The following is a 12,774-nucleotide window of genomic DNA, read 5'->3' as shown; positions in this document are numbered from 1 at the left end:
GTCCCTTTCAAGGAGAATGTATTGTAGGATAAGTGTGATTTACGGTTAATGAGAAAAGTGCAAACTATAGATATTCTCAATATGCTTTAAAAGTATAGGCTATTCCAACTTGCTGTTATATTTCTTGCTGTGAGGCCTTCTCCACTTCTGAATGGATTGATATGACAGCCTTGTGGGAATGTTATTTGGAGAACACACATGACGGCCTATGACATAATTCTCACAAACTAATGTAGTTTGATGGGAAATGGGAAGACGACCCAGTGAGTAATAGAACCCCAAGAGTTTCTCACAATAACCGTTGAGTGAATTTCAGAATCGGCAGAGTTGAGTATCAGCTCATACTTTGTTACTGTAATCTTTCAAACCTGTCTATAGCTCCTCACTGCAGGTTTTCACAGGTCTGTTTAGATGCATCTACTGGCACACCACAGTCAAGGTTCATGTCATTGATACAGTTACTGTACATTTCCTGGAGCTAATCACAACTGTAACTCACTGCAAAAGCCACTTATTACAGAATATCTTTTTTGCAACTTTGCTTGGGAGGTGGAAGGAATGTTTTATTTCTCTCAATCAGGTCATCTTTGAAATTACACACATGGTTAATGTTGTTTGAGACGTTTACATTTTTTCTAATTAGAAGACACGCTGCAATGCATATACTATAATTAGCTTAAACACATAAGCATATGTAACATAGCTGTTCATTGAAATATACCTTAAGATTAACACAATATATCATTGTCTGTGGTCTTTGAAAACCAAAATGCATTTCAATACCACAAAATCATGTGATAAATAATAACAATACCAATGGCCTTGCCTGTTAAGCAAGTGTTATGTTTTCATATGACCAGTAATTAAGTTATCAACAAGTATTGGGGAAATGTTCTTATTCACCCCAAAAAATACATAATATTTAATTGCAAGGAAAAACTTTTCATCCCTTAGGCCATAGACAAGCGGACAAAGACATCGCGGGGCAAGAATAAAAACAATGTAATCAAAGAATCTCACATTAATGTACAATTTCAAATTAATTGGCAGGATGGCAGCCTCCATGAACGGGCACCAGAGCTGGATCAGACACAGGAACAACTGGATAGCGTGGAGAATCACCGTTTTACGACCTTTAGATAAAGATTTCTTATTGTCCGATGCTTCTTTGGCCACTGAAATTATTCTAGCATAGGTAAACACAATGGTGATGGACATAACCAGAAAGTAGAACTGACCTATAGCTGATCTAAGGTGTCTCTGCCACTTGTGTGCAATAAACATCTCTGCTGAACACAGCTTATACTGCGTGTAGAAGCCCAGAGGGACTGAGGCAAAGAAGATGGAGACAATTATGATGGGCTGTATGGCGCTGATGCTGTGGATGAGTAGGATGCAGTGAATGGCTCTGCGTACAGTGGAGAGCTCTCCGTGGCGCAGGGGCATGCAGATGGCCACATAGCGCTCCAGGCTCATGGCTGTCAGTGTCAGCGGCGTGACAAAGGTCAACTCACTTAGCAACACACAGAAGACAACACACACAGCAGCTGGCACGGTGACACTAAAGTAAGTCAGGAGGAGCAAGTTATTAGTCATGATTAGGTACAGACAGTCAGCCAGCAGCGTGTGAGCAAAGAAAACATAACGTGTGTTTGAGAGAAAGGTGTCCTTTTTGAAGAAGGTGAAGATGAGCAGGCAGATGATGTAAATGAAGATTGCATTCATCAGCTGGACTATTATGATCCTGTCATTAACTTGTTGCACAGAGGAGCTGCTACCATCATCTGCAGTTGTTGTATTGTTGTTAGCCATATCACACAAGGGAATAGCTAATAACAAGAAGTTATGTACAGAAATTGTATTTCATAAACATGTTACAAAGGATGAAATTTAAACATGCAATCATCAGCTTTCTAGCAATAGATAACATATTTAAATATATTTAAAATCTTAGATGAAATTAAAAACGCAGAAGCACATTTCCAACACAATGCTTTGTTTCTTCTTGTAGGATATAGATTTAAATATGGCAGGTTGCCTTAGAAAGGAATCATGCCACTGAAGCAGCACAGTACAAACAGGTATTCTCTCAGTCTCCTCTTGAATCCTCAGGCAAAGATCTACTGACAGAGCGCTCTGCATGAACTCTTTATAGAACATTTTATTTATGGAGGATTTCTCAAATGAATGTTGTCATGAAACTTCAGATACACCTCATTCCTATATTTAGACCAACCATATAATTACTGTAATGCACAGTAATCTCATAGGATTATAACATTTCAACATGTTTTCTGGGTATATGCCTATGTGTGTGTCACGCCCTCAACAGAAAAAGTTCATGTTGATCCACTGAGGCAAATAGGACAATGTCAGAGTTTTATTCAATAAGAGAAAAGCTGCGAAATGGAGGGTTGAAAATAAATAGCAGGGAGGGCCAAGTAGCCTAATGTTTGCGAAATATTTGGTGAAATGGTAAAAGAGCATGATAGCAGTGCTGCGGCTATGTTATGTGTGATGATTGTGTGGCGCTATACAAATTCGACAATCACAAGACAGAGACCTAAAAATGCCACGTTAAGGGAACTGTAGGCTACTATTCAGATGGGTTAAATTGAATTGTAGCCTGAAATCTGGACACTGACTGTCAGTCTATAACCTCTCACATAGCCTAATATTTTATTAACTCCAAACGAACATTTTGAGAAATATTATTTCTTTCTTTCAGCATCTTGAGAGTGCATGGTTAGCGACGTCTGTAAAGGTGCTATATTTATTAGCATCATAAAATCAAATAGTATTTCATCCACACAAAATATGCATCTAAGCCAAACTGAAATCTTATCAGAAACATGTTGGGTCATTTTAACAGCTTTTAATTTACTTAAATCCGGTCAAGCTGATGTCATTTGAAATTATTGCATTTTCCCTTCCGCCCTAAATGTCTTTGGTGCATGAGAGAAGCAGAGATGAAAGAGAACTTTACCGATGTCAACTAGATTAAAGCAATAATTCCAGCGAATTATGACATTATTCTGATGAGCAAGAGTTTATTTAATATTTCAGGGCAACAAGTAATGACAGAAGAGAAGCTGCATTTGTCTAATTATAGAGAGAGAGAGGAAGAGGCAAAGCGAGAGGTTTTAATCCGCCCAAAATCTGTAAAGAAAATAATCCGTTCACAAAATGACGAATTGTTGTATGTTGTATGAGAGTGCCGAAATTAGGCGTGAAAAACCCAGCAGCATTGCAGTTCTTGACACAAACCAGTGCCCCTGGCATCTACAGTTGAAGTCGGAAGTTTACATACAATTAGGTTGGAGTCATTAAAACTCGTTTTTCAACCACTCCACAAATTTCTTGTTAACAAACTATAGTTTTGGCAAGTCGGTTAGGACATCTACTTTATGCATGACACAAGTTATTTTTCCAACAATTGTTTACAGACAAATCATTTCACTCTACCATAATTCACTCTACCACAATTCTAGTGGGTCAGAAGTTTACATACACTTAAGTTGACTGTGCCTTTAAACAGCATGGAAAAATCCAGATAATTATGTCATGACTTTAGAAGCTTCTGAATGGCTAATTGACATCATTTGAGTCAATTGGAGGTGTACCTGTGGATGTATTTCAAGGCCTACCATCAAACTCAGTGCCTCTTTGCTTGGCATCATGGGAAAATCAAAAGAAATCAGCCAAAACCTCAGAAAAAAATTGTAGACCTCCACAAGTCTGGTTCATCCTTGGGAGCAATTTCCAAAGGCCTGGAGGTACCAAGTTCATCTGTACAAACAATAGTACGCAAGTATAAACACCATGGGACCACGCAGCCGTCATACCGCTCAGGAAGGAGACGCGTTCTGTCTCCTAGAGATGAACGTACTTTGGTGCAAAAAGTGCAAATCAATCCCAGAACAACAGCAAAGGACCTTGTGAAGATGCTGTAGGAAACAGGTACAAAAGTATCTATATCTGTCGCGGAGCCTGTAGTGTCCCCAGTCCGGAGCCTCCAGCGACGGTCCGCAGTCCGGAGTCTCTAGCGACGGTCCGCAGTCCGGAGCCTCCAGCGACGGTCCGCAGTCCGGAGCCTCCAGCGACGGCCGGGCAGTCCGGAGCCTCCAGCGACGGCCGGCAGTCCGGAGCCTCCAGCGACGGTCGGCAGTCCGGAGCCTCCAGCGACGGTCGGCAGTCCGGAGCCTCCAGCGACGGTCGGCAGTCCAGTGCCTCCAGCGGGTGTTCCCAGTCCAGTGCCTCCAGCGGGTGTTCCCAGTCCAGAGCCCCGGCGATGATCTACGGTACGGTTCCTCCGGCAACGATCCAGGGTCCGGAGCCTCCGGCGACGATCCACGGTCCGGTTCCACGAAAGTGGGGGGAGCCCCAAGCGGAGGGGGATCTGCGTCCCGCACTGGAGCCTCCACCAAGAGGAGATGCCCACCTGGACCCTCCCCTATAGTTTCAGGTTTGCGGCCAGAGTCCGCACCTTTGGTGGGGGGGGTACTGTCACGCCCTGACCATAGAGATCCTTATTATTCTCTATGTTTGGTTAGGTCAGCGTCTGACTCGGGTGGGAAAATCTATGTTTTCTGTTTCTTTGTTTTTGGGCCGAGTGTGGTTCCCAATCAGAGGCAGCTGTCTATCGGTGTCTCTGATTGGGAATCATACTTATGCAGCCTGTTTTCGTCCTGTGTTTGTGGGAGGTTGTTTTCTGTTTCGCCTCTGTTGCCTGACAGACTACGGTTTGCAACTGCACATGGGGACAAAGATAGTACTTTTTGGAGAAATGTCCTCTGGTCTGATGAAACAAAAATAGAACTGTTTGACCATAATGACCATTGTTATGTTTGGAGGAAAAAGGGGGAGGCTTGCAAGCCGAAGAACACCATCCCGAACGTGAAGCACAGGGGTGGCAGCATCATGTTGTGGGGTGCTTTGCTGCAGGAGGGACTGGTGCACTTCACAAAATAGATGGCATCATGAGGTAGGAAAATGATGTGGATATATTGAAGCAACATCTCAAGACATCAGTCAGGAAGTTAAAGCTTGGTCGCAAATGGGTCTTCCAAATGGACAATGGCCCCAAGCATACCTCCAAAGGTGTGGCAAAATGGGTTAAGGACAACAAAGTCAAGGTATTGGAGTGGCTATCACAAAGCCCTGACCTCAATCCTATAGAAAATGTGTGGGCAGAACTGAAAAAGCGTGTGCGAGCAAGGAGGCCTATAAACCTGACTCAGTTACACCAGCTCTGTCAAGAGGAATGGGCCAAAATCCCCCCAACTTATTGTGGGAAGGTTATGGAAGGCTACCCGAACCGTTTGACCCAAGTTAAACAATTTAAAGGCAATGCTACCAAATACTAATTGAGTGTATGTAAACTTCTGTGATTTAAGAAATAAAAGCTGAAATAAATCATTCTCTCTAATATTATTCTGACATTTCACATTCTTAAAATAAAGTGGTGATCCTAACTGACCTAAAACAGGACATTTTTACTAGGATTAAATGTCAGGAATTGTGAAAAACTGAGTTTAAATGTATTTGGCAAAGGTGTATATAAACGTTCGACTTCAACTGTAGATGGGTCCGACCACCATTAGTCAAATAAGAACTGTCTTATAAATTACGGTTATTTTAGATGATGACACCTAGCTATATAGTTAGCTAGCTAGCACTATATAGCTACTGAAACAGATTGTCGTTTTGCTATGTTTTTTGGGAAGAACGGTATCCATGGGCTAAAAATGTCAGGAATTGTGAAAAACTGAGTTTAAATGTATTTGTCTAAGGTGTATGTAAACTTCCGACTTCAACTGCACTACTATACCTTGTTCAAAGGCACTTCACATTTTGTCTTGCCCCTTCACCATCTGAATGGCACACATACACAATCCATGTCGTTATTTCCCCACTATGGCCTATTTATTGCCTCACCTCCCTTATCTTACCTCATTTGCACACACTGTACATAGACTTTTTTTCTATTGTGTTATTGACTGTATGTTTGTTTATTCCATGTGTAACTCTGTGTTGTTGTTTGTGTCGCACTGCTTTGCTTTATCTTGGCCAGGTCGTAGTAGTAAATGAGAACTTGTTCTCAACTAGCCTACCTGGTTAAATAAAAGTGAAATAAAAAATAAAAATAATAATGGTCACAATTGTCTCAAGGCATCTTTAACCTGTCTCCTCCCCTTCATCTACAGTGATTGAAGTGGATTTAACAAGTAACATCAATAGCTTTCACCTGGATTCAAGTCAGTCTATGTCATGGAAAGAGCAAGTGTTCTTAATGTTTTGTACACTCAGTGTGGCATTTCGGCAACTTTGAAAAAAACTACTTTATATTGGAGTTGTGCCTGTTGTCATAGAGATAGAGGACTCATTATGGATATAACCAGTTTTAGCATGGACATTGGCATTGAGGGCTTCCACCATTTTAAAGTAGTCAACTGGGTGGGAATTCCTATGAATTGGGAGCAATCAGCCAATGAAGAAGAAGGAAATTGCCTACTTTAAAATGGAGATAGCCTCAATAGCACTGCCCATGCTGTCACAGACGCTATAATGACACAGATACAAAGAGGAGTCTTCCATATATCTCTATGGCCTGTTGTTCACATGCGTATCTGCCCTCTCATTGGCTAGAATGGGCCCACCTGATCTCGCCTCCTCCTGCCTGCCTTCCTTCTTTGAGGACATGTATTTCCATTGTTAGAGCAATTTTTGTTATTGACAAAAAAAATGGCCTACCAAAATGTCGGAAATTCTAACAATAAACAATGTATTACGCATTACAGGGCAATTTCTATCGTCCTATTTGCGTGTTAGGGATGGGTGCCGGCCTCAGATTTTCACTTAATCACATATAGTTGGGCGGTTGCAGACGGGTTATTAGCAGTTGCGGGCGTGTGCGGGTGTCAAACAGCTGGCCTGCGCATCACTAGTAGATAGCCCTTTGGGCCTCAATTGGGGGTTCTTATTCCTCAGACACATACAAACACAGAGGCAAGTTCTCTTCACTCACATGCAGCGTGTTCTGGATTTATGGTGCAAACTATCATGCTCTATAATAGTCAAAACAGGGAAAATAAACAATACATTCTGAATGCACTTTAAAAACTTTGTTTTGTTTCTTGCTGAGGCCTACTCCACTTCTGAATGGACTGCTATATGACTGCCTTGAGGGAATGTTATTTGGAGAATACACGTGTTAAAAGGCGTATGATGTCATTCTCAGGAACTGAACCTGCACAGTTTGTTGAGGTCACAACGAGCATGGCTGTGTGATCACCTGCAGCACAGATTCACAAGGCAGATTCTCTTGCCTTGTGCTCACTTTCCCAGAAAACAGTTTCAATGCTATAAACCAGAAGTCACCAAACTTGGTCCTGGAGAGCAATAGGGTGTGCATATTTTTGCTCTAACCCAGCAATAAAACACCTTAGGCTGGTCATATACACTACAGGTCAAAAGTTTTAGAACACCTCCTCATTCAAGGGTTTTTCTTTATTTTGACTATTTTCTACATTGTAGAATAATAGTGAAGACATCAAAACTATTAAATAACACATATGGAATCATGTAGTAGCCAAAAAAGTCTTAAACAAAACAAAATATATTTTATATTTGAGATTCTTCAAATGGCCACCCTTTGCCTTGATGACAGCTTTGCACACTCTTGGCATTCTCTCAACCAGGTTCATGAGGTAGTCACCTGGAATGCATTTCAATTAACAGGTGTGCCTTGTTAAAAGTCAATTTGTGGAATTTCTTTCCTTAATACATTTAAGCCAGTCAGGTTAAGCCCCCCCACACACATACACACAAGGTGTGTGTATGTGTGTGTGTGTGTGTGTGTGTGTGTGTGTGTTGGGGGCGGGGGGGGGGGGGGGGGGGGGTGTATAGAGAAGATAGCCCTATTTGAGGATAAGTTCATCAGAGTTACCAGCCTCAGAAATTACAGCCTAAGAAATAAATTCTTGGGCCAAGAAATACGAGCAATAGACACTAGACCAGTGGAGATTTGTCCTTTGATCTTCAGTCCAAATTTGAGATTTTTGGTTCCAACCGCAGTGTCTTTGTGAGACGCAGAGTAGGTGAACAGATGATCTCAGCATGTGTATTTCCCACCGTAAAGCATGGAGGAGGAGGTGTTATGGTGTGGGGGTGTTTTGCTGGTGACACTGTCTGTGATTTATTCAAAATTCAAGGTACACTTAACCAGCAGGGCTACCACAGCAGTCTGCAGCGACACACCATCCCATCTGGTTTGGGCTTAATGGGACTATCATTTGTTTTTCAACAGGACAATGACCCAACACACCTCCAGGCTGTGTAAGGGCTATTTTACCAAGGAGAGTGATGGAGTGCTGCATCAGATGACCTGGCCTCCACAATCCCCTGACCTCAACCAAATTGGGATGGTTTGGGATGAGTCAGACCGCAGAGTGAAGGAAAAGCAGCCACCAAGTGATCAGCATATGTGGGAACTCCTTCAAGACTATTGGAAAAGCATTCCAGGTGAAGCTGGTTGGGAGAATGCCAAGAGTGTGCAAAGCTGTCATCAAGGCAAAGGGTGGCTATTTGAAGAATCTCAAATATAAAATATATTTTGATTTGTTTAAGACTTTTTTGGTTACTACATGATTCCATATGTGTTATTTCATAGCTTTGATGTCTTCAATATTATTCTACAATGTAGAAAATAGTAAAAATAAAGAAAAACCCTTGAATGAGTAGGTGTTCTAAAACTTTTGACCGGTAGTGTAGCTTTGACCATGGGTTGATTAGTTGTTTTGGTCTTTGGCTGCTGCAACACAATGTCTGTACCATGCTGCTCTGGGACCAAGTTCGGTGACAACTCCTCTGCACATGTTGTTGATTATCATTTCTAATACACAGCTAGATGGTTTCCCATCCATCTTCCCATCAGCCAGCTGGGAAGACAACCGGCAAAACAACCTCTGACCAAAACATAGCCTGCTGTACCTGACTGTTAGTAGCTAATAGGCAGACATCATACTGTGACTGACCAAAACCTAGCCAAAACATATCCTCTCTGGGCCTGACTTTTGTTATCTTCACTGTTGATCTGTTTTTCTCCATGCTGGTCCCTCATAATGAGAATGGTGATGAAATACTTGCTAGAACTCCTTTGTGGCTAATTAGCTCTTTTTGAAAGTCATTAAAAATTAACATGAATTATTCATCATTCTGCAGTGCCTTATGATCATTGTTTGTTTTGAAAAGCAACAACAATCCGTTGCTGTACAGGGAGAGCCGGGGCTCAGTATTTGCTCTCTAATATAAGGTTTAATTAGGCGAAAAGTAGAGAGAGATCTGAGTTGTCCTAATGAGCCCCTCAGCCCCCAACCAGCTGGTGGTGATGATGCTCAATGGCCACACGTCTGACGCTCCTTCTCAGACAATAAGTCTCATAATGATATACTGTATATCTCTATAAAAAAATGTATCAACAACTACTAGGCCACTACTGTACATCCTATAATATGACCTCATACCATAGAGGTCAAGTTGCATTGCTCTTTTATGTATCGCCCATGTATTGTAAGCAAAATTACATTGAAAAAACACCTTATCCAGATGAACTTAGGCTCATTTTAGGTTCTGAATTAAAAGGTGAAAAGATGTATTTTCCGAACGTTTAACATACGTATTTTTGGACATTGAAAATACATATTTTCCAGATGTTTCAAATAAATAGTTTCCGGACGTTGAAATTAGGTTAATTTTCAGTTCTGAAGGAAAGTTAAAAATACGTATTTTCCCGACGTTGAAAATACATATTCTCCGGACATTGAAATCAGGCTCATTTTCAGTTCCTAATGAAAGTTGAAAAGACGTCATTTACAGACATTGAAAATACAAAATGTTTTGGTCATTGATTTTATGTCCACATTTCAACTGCACATGCATTCTCAATGAAGTAAGCTTCATATCACAATAATATTATTTTATCCATTTAATATAGGAAAGAGGAGCCAACAGAAGATCGCAACATAGAATATTTATTAGTGTTCCCAATGTCACAGGCACTTATGTTAGCTTTTTCAAATGCTTTAAAGGGGCAATCTGCAGTTTGAACTATAACAATGAGGCACCCGCCATTGATTTTGTAAACAGTTGAGGAATGGGCCTGGAAAAATGTAACCACTCTCAAAATCATGGACAGAAATATGGATACAAGGACTGACCATCCATATAAAATTATAGTTTTAACCATGTTTGAAGCAAGCAGTATTTGTTTCTATTTGCATTGTTTACAAACAACGGAGTAAAACAAGCTTATGTTTTGGGTTCTGAAGGGGAAGAAAGTTGAAGTAAGCTCCTGTGGCATTTATAAGTTATATTCTTCAAGAATCAATAGGTAATTATAATTAATTTAAAAGTCTTAAAATGGATGAAGAAAGTGAACATTTCCTCCCTTTAAAACTAGCAGTGATGACACCCAAAGTAGTACAATTTATAGAATAAACCAACAGACCACTTCAACTACAATGTTTTCAGTAATGGTTACAAAAATATTTTTTTCTTGCTGTGACTGTGATATGTTGTTGTTTATCTACTCTATGTAAGGACAGACGCTGGAGACGAGAAGCAAGTACAGGGACTGAACATTTAGTGGAAAACGGACATAAAATAAAACGCGGACAGCGTCTGGACAGGGGGAACAAAACGACATTACGACAATAATGCTGACACAGGGAACAAAACTGAGAAACAGACAGATATAATAGGGGGCAGGGGCAAAAATCTGATATCAACTTTGGAGGGGACAATTACATGACATTTTCTCAAGAGCAATTCCTGAGGGGGACACCAAAAGTAGTGCTGTAACACATAGCCTACATTGTAATATGGTAAATATATATTGAGGAACCAAAGAAATAAGGTGTTTGCCGTACTCCTAACTACCGGTACCCAAAACTACACAACTAATCACAACAGCAATACCATTGCCTTTAACAAATCTTAGTTCAGTCACCAGTTTAAGTTGAGAGTGGGGGTATCCATGGCATTTTCCAATTATGTTCCTATTTTACAAGTAAAAAAAATTGAGAACCTTTCATAATGTTGCCAAACAAAGACTCAACAAACTTACCTGAGACTCCCTGTCTCTGCCAGTCTGTCCCTGCATATCTGTACCCAACTCTGCTGTCTGTGTGCCATCTGTTGGCTGCTCTGCCTAATGACATCATTGTGAAACATTTCCATTAGAATTTAATTTCTTTCTTATGAACATTTTATCAACTAGTCTTTGAGATATTAGGCTACTAGGGTTCTTACTTTACGTTTTGGTGTACTGAAAAATACTCTGATGTCTGTCTTTTATTTTTATGCCATTTTTCTACCTGGCTGGCTGGCTACACACACACACAGTGTGTAGGTTATTTACAGTAGGAGATGGGCTTCTATCTTATCTTTTATCATTCTATTTGGGCTTCGATCTAAAAGATAGCTAGCAAATGTGAAACGGATTAAAATGACAAGAGTTGACAGCTGTATGAGTTCACCATTTACACAACATATGCTGCAACCTTTTGTAATTTTAATAGTTTGTTTCATATTGGCTGGCTTCCAACAATAGCTGAATTTGCAAAGCTAGCGAGCACCAATTCCGTTTCAGTGGTGTTTACTATAGTCTTTGCTACCCGGGTTAAATAAAGGTGAAATAAAATAAATAAATAAAAGTTCCCTTGCGACAATTTAGCTTTTGCAACGAGACCATTAAATATATTTAAGACAACGGTAGAAGAGAGTGTAGTTCTGTTCAGTTTGGACTTCAGTTTATCGCTAACCTTATCACAGGGACTTTGAAGCACTAACTTACATCATCTGCATGCTGATCTTGGAATAAATTGACGATAGCAAAGATTTCATCTTTGACGAGGCCACATAAATGGAATAGGTACTAACTAGCTTAATAGTTCATATTTGCGCGCTAGCTCTGCTAGTGTGTGTGCGCGATTGACTGGATTAACCTCACGTCAGTTACGTTCATTGAGTGCCTTTCAGACAGTGGATACGACCCCTCTGTTACCTTGCCAACTAAGGAACTGGCAGTGGATCAAACCATTGTGAGGCAAAGGGTTGGGGGGGTCGCAATCTTTTGAAACTTAAAAACACGCTATTAAGTGTCTATAATCAGCACAATTGCTTTCATTGCGTATTATTAATATTATTTAAATTACATAGTTATGTTTCAGTGATATATTGGGGGGGACAAATCATATTTTTCCCAGGATGGGGGGGTCGTGTCCCCCCCGTCCCCCCCGGGATTTCCGCCCCTGATAGGGGGCAATCAACAACGTGAAGGAGTCCAGGTGAGTCCAATGAGCGCAGATGCGCGTAATGATGGTGACAGGTGTGCGTAAAGAAGGGCAGTCTGGTGCCCTCGAGCTCCAGAGAGGGGAAGCAGGCGTGACAGTACCCCTCCCACTAGGGGCGTCACCCGGCGTCCCACCTGGGCGAGCCTGATGGGCCCGGCCGATGCATGGGCGCTGGACTAGCTGGCTGATGCGTGGGAGCCTGACAATCCGGCTGAGGCGTGAGAGCCTGACGAGCCGGCTGTGGCGTGGGAGCCTGACGAGCCAGCTGAGGCGTGGGAGCCTAACGAGCCGGCTGAGGCGTGGGAGCCTGACGGACTGGCCGAGGCATGACATGGGATGGGAGCCTGATGAGTCAGCTGAGGCGTAGGAGCCCGACGAGCTGGCTGAGGAATGACATGGGATGGCATACTATTCTACAATG

At 41.5% G+C, this 12,774-nt stretch overlaps 1 pseudogene; it reads right to left on the bottom strand.

The window, feature by feature from the left end:
* Positions 1–840: 840 nt before the first annotated feature.
* Positions 841–1,670, bottom strand: LOC106612753 (odorant receptor 131-2 pseudogene; annotated as a pseudogene).
* Between the last annotated feature and the right edge of the window lie 11,104 nt (positions 1,671–12,774).

This window comes from Salmo salar, chromosome 09 (assembly GCF_965601325.2).
Source record: "Salmo salar chromosome 09, fSalSal1, whole genome shotgun sequence".
NCBI classification, from domain to species: domain Eukaryota; kingdom Metazoa; phylum Chordata; class Actinopteri; order Salmoniformes; family Salmonidae; genus Salmo; species Salmo salar.
This window is presented reverse-complemented; position numbering and strand designations above follow the sequence as displayed.